General features: G+C 39.8%; 1 protein-coding gene across 5 annotated transcripts in view; it reads left to right on the top strand.

Moving 5' to 3' along the window:
- Positions 1-2,800: 2,800 nt before the first annotated feature.
- Positions 2,801-9,654, top strand: part of LOC114654353 (spindlin-Z) — a 108,250-nt gene continuing 101,396 nt past the window's right edge. For 3 of the 5 annotated variants that reach the window (XM_051929727.1, XM_051929725.1, XM_051929726.1), the window contains exon 1: positions 2,805-3,071. The gene's annotated coding sequence lies outside the window, so the exon portion shown is untranslated. Of the gene's footprint in view, positions 3,072-9,654 lie in introns of all 5 variants that reach the window. The other 2 variants (XM_051929729.1, XM_051929728.1) reach the window with 1 other exon arrangement.

Raw genomic sequence — 9,654 nt, 5'->3', positions numbered from 1 at the left:
ATCCTGTAACTGAGCATGCCTTCTTAATCAGCTTCTTGCTTCAGTGGGCCTCTCCTGAGGTGATGTTACAGGCACAGCAAAACCACAGCACAGAAAAGCACACTGGCCATTACAGAGTTGTATAAAATGTACAGAGTGTCATTACCCACATTAAAGGAACACAGTCTCCTAGGACAAAAAGAGTCTGCTTTCCCTTTTCTCATACTGCTTCTCCATGTTACAAGATCCGTCCAGCCTGTCATTGATGTGGGCCAAGTACTTGTATTAGTGTACCACCGACCCTATTTTTTTAGATATCTTAAAACTGACTTCAAGTTCTATTGAAAAAAAAATTTACAGGAAATGATTTTGATACATCTTGAAATAAGGAGAGAGAGAGAGAGTGTGTGTGTGTGTGTGTGTGTGTGGGGGGGGGGGGGTTATTGGGGAGTGGGTGGAGGGAAAGAGTGAGAGAGAAAAAGGAGAAAACATCTGTTCAGAACCTTATGCATGTCTTGGAGTGCACCACTCAGCCAGGAAATGCCTGGAGACAAGAAACCTGTGCTAGAAAGACCCACAGGGGCTTTAAGTGATTCTTATGCAAACTAACTGTCCATTAAATGAGAGTGTAGGCATCCAGCATTATCCGTAACATGCTGAAGGCTTATATTTATTTTTAATGTGTAGTCTGGCCCATTTTTAATTTGAGTTAAAGCAGCATGTTACCTTAAGTACCTAGCCTCACAATGAAAGAAACTCACACTTATGCTCAAAAAGTGTTGATAGTGTTACCGGCCTCAGGCCTAGAGGAACCTGGGCCAGGTACAAGCCGCTGGATATGGTGAAAGAGCATAAAAGAAACAGGCAGCAGTCATGAGTCTCAGACCATACTTCTCTGTTCTGCTTTATTCTCATTTACCTAGAAATATATAAATGCTTCAGTCTCTGAGTCTGCATAGATCAACATGACGATCATTGAAACAATGGTGCATGCCAATTTTCTCTGCGGAACAAACAGTGTAAACACATTTACTTTGGTTCAACAATAGTATTGTGGCCAGCTATCAAAAACTACCTGATTAGAAACCAATGTCCCCAGAACTTATTAATTTTCAAAGGAAGCAGGCAGTTCTGTATCACCACATTGTGTGTAGATGAGATACTAATCAAAGCAGTCTGACTATTCAAAGCAGGTGACTCTTTACTAAGACAAGTAAATATTTATGTCCTGTAGATGGCCACCAATAATAACCTGTAGCAGAATTTTCCAGATGTATTGCCTTTTCTTTAAAACACTGGTTTATAGCCCATTACACTAGCATTTCAGAAGAGCAACATAAAATAGTGTTTGCTTTACAGACCTGAAAGTTGTGACTAGATATTATAGTGATGTTAATGAAACTTCTAAGACTCTATGTGACACTGGCTGCACAAGATAATCATCCATCCGTCCGTCCTTTTTCTAAACCTGCTTTATCTTTAGCAGGGTCATGGGTAATGCTGGAGACTATCTCAGGAAGTATAAGGTACAAGGCAGGAACAATCCCAGGAACAGGGCACGGGGCCATCACAGGTTGAACACACAGATACACACATGCGCACATTCAAATAGAATTAGAATAACATGCATGTCTGGAAGGTGTTCCTAGACTCTTATGAATTTCAGAAAATGACAATCTGTGTTGTCAGTTTTGAAAATATACAGTAATTGCACTGTAGGCTGCCTACAATGCTTTTAACCTCACTAAGAAAGAATGTATACTTTTCTGTTAATCTTTGCTCTGTGAGTTTATTAAATTAACAAAAATAAAAAAAGAACAGTAAAACAGTACTATAACATCATTTATGCCATATGTAAAATGGTGGGATGCATGGTGCATCCATTTGCACTGCAGAGTCTCTACTTTGGTACCTTCCATATAGTGTACATAATCTCACAGTGTTTGTATCAGATTCCCCCTAGATCAGTGGTTCACTCCCAAATGTTAAAATGAATGTTGTCAAGTATGTCCGAGTATGATCTACAATGAACTGAAACCCCATGTAAGATGGTTTCCTGCCCTAAGTGCACTGAACCCAGAATAGGCATAACATCGGCTTGTGGCATTGCCATCTTTTTGCACTGCAGAGTCTCTGATATGGCACCTTCTGTTCAGTGTACATACTCTCACTTTGTACTCCCAAAAGGTCAAAATGCATGCTGTCAGGTCATCTGAGGACCCTGACTTGGCATGGTGTCCTAGTAAGATATACAATGAACTGGAAGCCCATGTATGATGGTTTCCTGGCATAACCACCTCTGCTGAAAGGATAAGCATCAGCTCTGTGCAATTCTGTAAAAGAGAAAGCAAGCTGAGATGATGAATGAGTGTTTAATGTTATATATTAAACAGACCAATAAAAACTTCTTATAAAACGTGTTGTTTTAGAATTTTTGTATTTTTAATATTAGTACCCCATAGCATGCACGTTGTAATGTACATACTTACTCATGCAACAACATACTTTTATATGTACACATAGGAAAAAAGTGTAAAATGTAAATAAACAAATATTTAAATAAATCTATATGAAAACTTCTCACCGAGCACAAAGCAGTAGCCAACAATACCAAAGCGGCTGCCAAGGAAGCAAAGCGCATGCTTGGTTGCGGTTCCCAGCCCTGTCGCATTCGACTCGATGATGCACGCATGCGCAAGCTCGTTGCGCTCCAAGTACTAGATGCGGTGGGGGGGAAGGAGGAGGCACGGGGAGTGTTAAGACGGCACTCACAATTTAGCAGGAAGAGTGATCTTCCCCGCGTTTGGGCGCTTAATGGGTGAGCTCGCGATTTGGCAGGGTGGAGGGAGGCCAGAGACATAGAGAAAAGAAAGAAGAGAAAAAAGAATATTAGTACTGGGGGGAGGGAAAGGAGGGCTCATCTGTGAATTCGGGTTTGGTAAAGAACGGAGTGTAAGGACTGCAAGAGCTGGTAACGTCCAAAAGTAATAAAACGTAGTAGTATATGAGATTTATAGACCCAGCGGTAACGACACAAAAGGGCCGTGAACAGGCAGCTGTGGTCCTTGGAATCCAGTAAACCGTGGACGAAGGTATGTGCGCGCTTGAGTCTGTTACCTTTATGTGGGGGCGGTGGAGGTTTGCTTGCTTACTTTTGTTTTCACTTGCAATATGTTTCGTGTCAGTCAGAGTACAGCCCTCCCTTTGTTTGGCAGTACGGTGCTGATCCTCCGCTTCTGCTACTGCTGCTGCTGTTCTCACCGCCGCTGCGGGGTTTGTAAATAGTGGAGCAACATGGCTGACATTGACGCGGCCGCTGAGATACACATACGGGTTCATCTCGCAGGCATGCAGCTAGCTGCATTGTCTTTTTGCTCCTTCAGCCTCCCCAGTTTCCACAGTGCATCAGTGTCGCGCCGTTAACCATGGTCGTTATTGGTAACTGTTTACTCTTACTTACACCTATTCAAAAAAGACGGAGTTTCACCTAAATTTAATAACCTCGTTATAATAACGCAGCATTCCTGCTTGTAGACAGATGTTAGCAAGTTTAGCAGTGCTTTTATACACATCGCCCAGCGTCTTTTAAATATGTGCTGCTGACGAAAAATTTTCAGTGTGAGTTTATTAAGAAGAAAAGCTGAAAGGTGAACTGAACTAAAAGAATATTAATATTTAATGTTGGGTTGTGGTGGTTTTATATTTTACATGAGGACGTCAAGTTGTTGGAATTGCTTTCTTGCTTATTGTTCTTCACAATCTTCGTTCAGTACAGTGATGTATCCGGTAACTGGCTGCATGGTAGTGGTTCTCCTTCAAGAATGAAGGTCAGTTTTGTAGGGTGCTAGTTGGTGAGCTGCATCAATAACATATAAACCACTTTGCTTTCTTATTTTTAGAAGTCATGTAGTATTTACTTGTTGTGTCAAGTGGTATTTACAATGCTCCAGACCATTTTCTATATTTTTTTTGTGCAGTAAATTTTTAATAGGCGTGCATATTGGGATTAATAAAGTATCTATCTATCTATCTATTCAACTCAACCACATATCAGAAATCCACCAAGAGTAGGAACCTGAAAAAAGCTGGTTGCCTAGTTCTAGGTGTTTTTCCTTTAAAGGGTGGATTTGTAACCTTATGCTTTTTAAGTTTGTCAGAAATTCATTTTGTTAGATTCATGTTTTGCATGAGTGCATGAAGGTTACTTTGAGGTTCATAACACTTGCCGAAATGTAGCATTTTTGTTGATTTGAAATGTCCTAAACAGCTGATACTTAATTTTTTTTTATACATTGTTCAAATTCTCAGGTTGACTTTGTGAAATTAAATTGAAGATAAATCCATTGTATTAGAATTCATGGAAAACAGTCTGTCTTGTTTTCACAGATCGGAGATGTTTCTTGCTGCTTAATCCCAAGTGTCATCCAAAATTAGCCATTGAACTGGATTTGTCTTAACTGCAGTAAAGTACTTGTAACTGGAGACTGCAACACAGCTAGTCCTAATCAGATGCGTGTTGTGTGTTTTCTACTGGCAGGTAGTAGTAATATATTTTATTTATGTAGCGCTCTTTCCCATGCTCAAAGAGCTTTTCAAATATATAAACGAAGACAGGAATGAAAGCAAAGATGACTTTAATAACACAGAAAACAAAATATCAAACATTAAATGCCGAATAATAGGTACAATTAAAGTCAAAGTTCTGCATTAGATTAAGAAATAAAGAGGAATTTTTCTACATTTTCATGTAGGAATGTAGTGAGAATTAGATAGATAGATACTTTATTAATCCCGATGGGAAATTATAGCAAAATGACATCTTTTATTGGCTAACTAAAAATATTACAATATGCAAGCTTTCGAGGGAACTCAGGCCCCTTCTTCAGGCAAGATATAAGAAGGGGCTGAATTGCTTGAAAGCTTGCATATTGTAATCTTTTTAGTTAGCCAATAAAAGGTGTCATTTTGCTATAATTCTCACTACATTCACAATGGCTAACACAGTACAACACCCGCCTAGTACTACATATAGGAATGTAAATGGGGATGTTACAGTCACAACACTAAGCTGGTAGCACCCTGTATATAAGCAGTCTCTGTTGGCCCCTTCCTCTTGAAGAGAAACTTTTCATTCCAGGTTTTGTGAGCCAAATCCCTCCAGTCCTAGGTACTCATTACGCTAACGATGCCCATGATACTAAGGACCAATGGGTAGCATGAGAGTTGATTTCATTAACAGTTTTACAGCCTGATGTGTGAAGGATATAATGTCAGTTTAGATGTAACAATCCCATCCAGACCGCCTCCTTGACATGAACTGTATGCTGCTGCAAAGTAAACAGAACGGTGGCAAAATAAATGGATTGGATGAAGTTTGTTTATTTAGAGTTGTAAATTCCTCGCCTTTTTTGTTTTTGTGTGACATATAGTACTTTACTGTTGATGAGCCGTATGTTAAACTTGACAGTGTTATATCTGTATGAAATGATATTTCTTCACCCATCACTGGAGTTTATTTCAATACAGAGCAGATTTGGTACATTACTTTTTTTTTTTTTATTAAATAAAACCTACGCGGGTTATAGTACTTCATAATTAACAGTGCGGATGAGCTCCCAAGCACAGCTTGGTGATGTCACAATCCTCCGTTAAAAACTTTGAAATCCTGAGGCATATCAATTGTTTTAAGGTTATTCCAGTTCAATCATTTGCTTTTGATGGGAGACACAATGTAGAGAATTTCATAATGTAGTGAGTAGGGCTGCACGATTAATCTTTTTTTTCTCATGATAACGATATTTATGACCCACGATCAGTTAATAAATATCGTCGCGATTTTACAGTATAAAGACCAAACTGTTTTTATGGGCTGAGTTTACGGATTGGACTGCGTCACTATGACGTTACTGCGTCTAGATTGCAAGCGCTTTCTGAAGCAGTAGAAGTCAATAGCAGCAATAACAGTCAGTCAGAATAAACATATGATGGCGGAGCAACGTGAGGAAGGTGCAGAAGTGCGATCGTTAGTTCCTAAAAAGGGGTCATACTCGGTTGTCTGGAACTATTTCGATTTCGAGGAATGTGATGTTGATCAGGTACGAGTCTTGTGCAAACTTTGCTCCTGTTCCGTCCAAACGTCCCAAGGTAACACAACAAACCTCATCAACCACCTTAAAAGCCACCACAAAGTACACTATCAAGAATTTCAACGACTGAAGGCACAAACAGCAACAACAAAAAATTACCAGCCATCCACAACACAGACAACAATATCAGGGACATTGTTCAACGCAATACCATATCTGCCTAGCTTGCAAAGACACCGGGAAATAACAGAGACGATCACGTACCATATAGCCAAGGATATGTGTCCAATAACCACCGTGAGCAGTGAGGGGTTTAACAAAATGATCGCAACACTTGATAAAAGATATAGCATTCCCTCACGCAACCATTTTTCCAATGTTGCGCTGCCCTCGCTGTATGCGAAATGCCGAAAAGAAATAGAAAGAGAAATTTTCGGGCTCAGCCTTGAATATTTTGCTGCCACGACCGACTTATGGTCAAGCAGAACTGCGGAACCGTATTTGAGCTTGACAGTTCATTTTATTGACAGCGAGTTTGAGATGAAAAGCAAGCTTTTGCAAACTTCGTTTTTCCCACAAGACCATACTGCGGAGTTTATTGCAGTGGGCTTCAAAGAAGCGATGTCCGCTTGGGGCTTGGTGGAAGAAAGACTTGTGTGCATCACAACGGACAACGCAGCTAATATGATTAGGGCAGCATCTGTGAATAACTGGCCGAGGCTACACTGCCTTGGTCACAGACTTCATTTACCAAAGGAATAATCGTCATTATTAATCGTGATAAAAATTTTGAGAAAAATAATCGTGATAATCATTTTTTCTGTTATCGTGGAGCCCTAGTAGTGAGCCAGGAACTCGTCCTGAAACACCATACCGACCACCTTGAAACATTTGTACAAATAACCTGAATAAAATTAATTGTAAATGTGTAACATCTGCTCAGGTGATAACATTGCATTCTGTTCATCTAGGTAATCTGTTATTGTTTGTTGGTAGATTGTTTGACAATATTTTTGTGAAAAAAAGTAGATGAAACCCCCTCCCCCACAACATGATGAATGTAAATCCATAGCCATAGCTGATTACTGTACACTGAACTACACACTTTGAAATTTAGGGATCATTTTATTCTGTCATCATTACATTGATTTAATAGCTATATATTAGATCACATTATACTTTATTTGTCCCAAGGGGGAAATTAAAATTATATAAAAGCTCCCAAAAAAGTCCACCGCATATAAAGTTCTGACTTGGTTAACAGAGAGCTGCTGCTGTCAATAACAGGCTTGTAGGTGGCAGTAAGATGACGTCACACCAGCTCGGATTGTGCCACAGGTTTATATTTAAAGGCATAAATATTTGGACAGAGCAATGTCCACAGAATGGAGCAAGCTAAATAAGCATTAACTCTTTTAGGGCGGGTGTCGACTTTTGTCTACAGGAGGAGTTGAGGGCGCATGTTGACAAAAGTCGATATCCAGAGGTAGAGAGCGACAATTAGCTGTTAATAGCGACAAAACTCACTGTTACATCACAGGTATTCCCTCTCTGCTCGGAGGAATGTTAAACTCTTTGACTCGGCATCTAATCCTTGCGCGTGTGCGTGAGTTATGAAATGTAAACAAAAGCAAGATGGCATCGACATCTCATGAGGGAACAAAGCGAGTGCAGAAAAGAAAATACTCAGCAGATGATGTTTTGCGCATTATTGCTGAGTCGGACTCTGATTTTTCAGAATCAGATTTTGCTGACAGTGATTATGAGATCGAGCAAGAAAGTGAGGAATTGGCATCAGCTGATTGGACACCAGCCGATGCTGCCCTGGCTGCCTGCTTAGAGCATTTGCGCAGCTGACGCACCTACGGCAAGGTTCGTGGTGGATGAATACCCAGACATTGATCCGTGGGAGCCAAACTGGCTACCGGACTTTAGGGCTTGCTTTTGGACAAGACAGATTACCTGCCGCTGGACTACTTCAGGCTGCTCTCTCCTGATGCTGCTTTTCAGCTACTGTCAGACGAGACAAACAGGTATGCAGAGCAATTTTTTCAAATCTGGTTGCGCTTGCACCGCATTCTCGTTTTTCAAAGTGGAAACCCACAACAAAAAACGAGATGAAGGGCTTTGTGGCATTACAAATAGAGATGGGACTAGACTGGTGATATAACTTCAGGGAGCATTGGTCCAAACGTGTTTTGTCCCCTGGTGGCTTTGGACAGGTTATACCGTGTGATGTGATGATAGATACGTGCTGCTGCAAAGTTTTATTCACTTCTGTGATAACCAGAAGCAAATCCCAAGGGCTGAGCCAGGCTATAACCCCATATATAAAGTTCAGCCCCTGCCTGACATTATGGAACCAACATATAAACAATTTTATCAGCCTGTCTGTGATTTGTCTAATCATGAATCTTAGATAAAATAAAAGGGACACCTTTTTTTCTGACAATATATGCCAGACAAGCCCACAAAGTATGGCATAAAGGATTTTGTACTGGCAGAAATAAACACTAGTTTCTGCCTGAAAGTAATTGCATATACAGGAAAGTATTTCTTTGAAAGAAAGAACTGTCCCTTGACAAGTCAGGTTGTGCTGGAGCTGCTTCAGGTCTATGAACATTTGGGTCATATTGAGTACATGGACAAATTTTATACATGCCCAGAATTGTTCATGGAGCTACAGAGCAGGGGAATTGGAGCTTGTGGCACAGTGAGGGTGAACAGGAGACACATGCCTTCACAGTTGAAGCCAGACAGGCTGAAGAGGAAAAGAGGTGACAATTCGGTTTTCATGTGGGTGGAAAACTTGGTGGCATTGGCATGGCACGATGTCAAACGGAGGACTTGTCTCTCTACAGTACACACTAACAATATATGTGAGAGAGTGCAGCAACAGACAATTTAAAAGGAGGCACCAATGCAACACACATTGTAAGCAATGCAATGTGGCAATGCATGCAGTTGGCTGCTTTGAGTGATGTCATACTTTGCAGAACTTTGCTGTATGATATGTATGTGAAATCATATAGTATGCAGGCTCACACAACATGCAAGACAGTAACATTTGTCAAAAGTAAATATTTTTTGCTGATTTGATATGTTAAACAATTGCTTTGTGTTCTTTTTTTTTTTTTTTTTTTTTTTTTTTTTTTTAAGTTAGTTTTTGGAAAAATATTCAGCCCTGGGAGAAAAGAAACAAAAAACAATTAGCCCTAAAAGAGTTAATTTCTTTTTTGAAGTCGCCAGCATTAAGAATGATTCATCAAAAATACATTGGCACAGGGTGAATCATTTATGTTGCTTAGTTAGCCAGGTTGATGTAACTTACTTTCCTGGGCAGAGGCATGGTCAAATTCAGTCAGCAGTGTAGTAATTATTATTAAGTTCAAAATCTTTTTGTCCCAAACAGTAAAAGTTAGTGAACAAATAGTTACAGTCACATGTAGGAATATCAAAAGAACTGACATTTTGGTACTAAGTCAATATAAAAATACCAAAAACATAGTGTTGCCAACTTTTGTTTTTATAGCATTCATACCGAAGTGAGAATTGAAACCCCATTTATGACTAACTGCAAGTAGGTATA

The sequence above is a fragment of the Erpetoichthys calabaricus genome, chromosome 7 (assembly GCF_900747795.2).
Source record: "Erpetoichthys calabaricus chromosome 7, fErpCal1.3, whole genome shotgun sequence".
NCBI lineage: Eukaryota > Metazoa > Chordata > Cladistia > Polypteriformes > Polypteridae > Erpetoichthys > Erpetoichthys calabaricus.
This window is presented reverse-complemented; position numbering and strand designations above follow the sequence as displayed.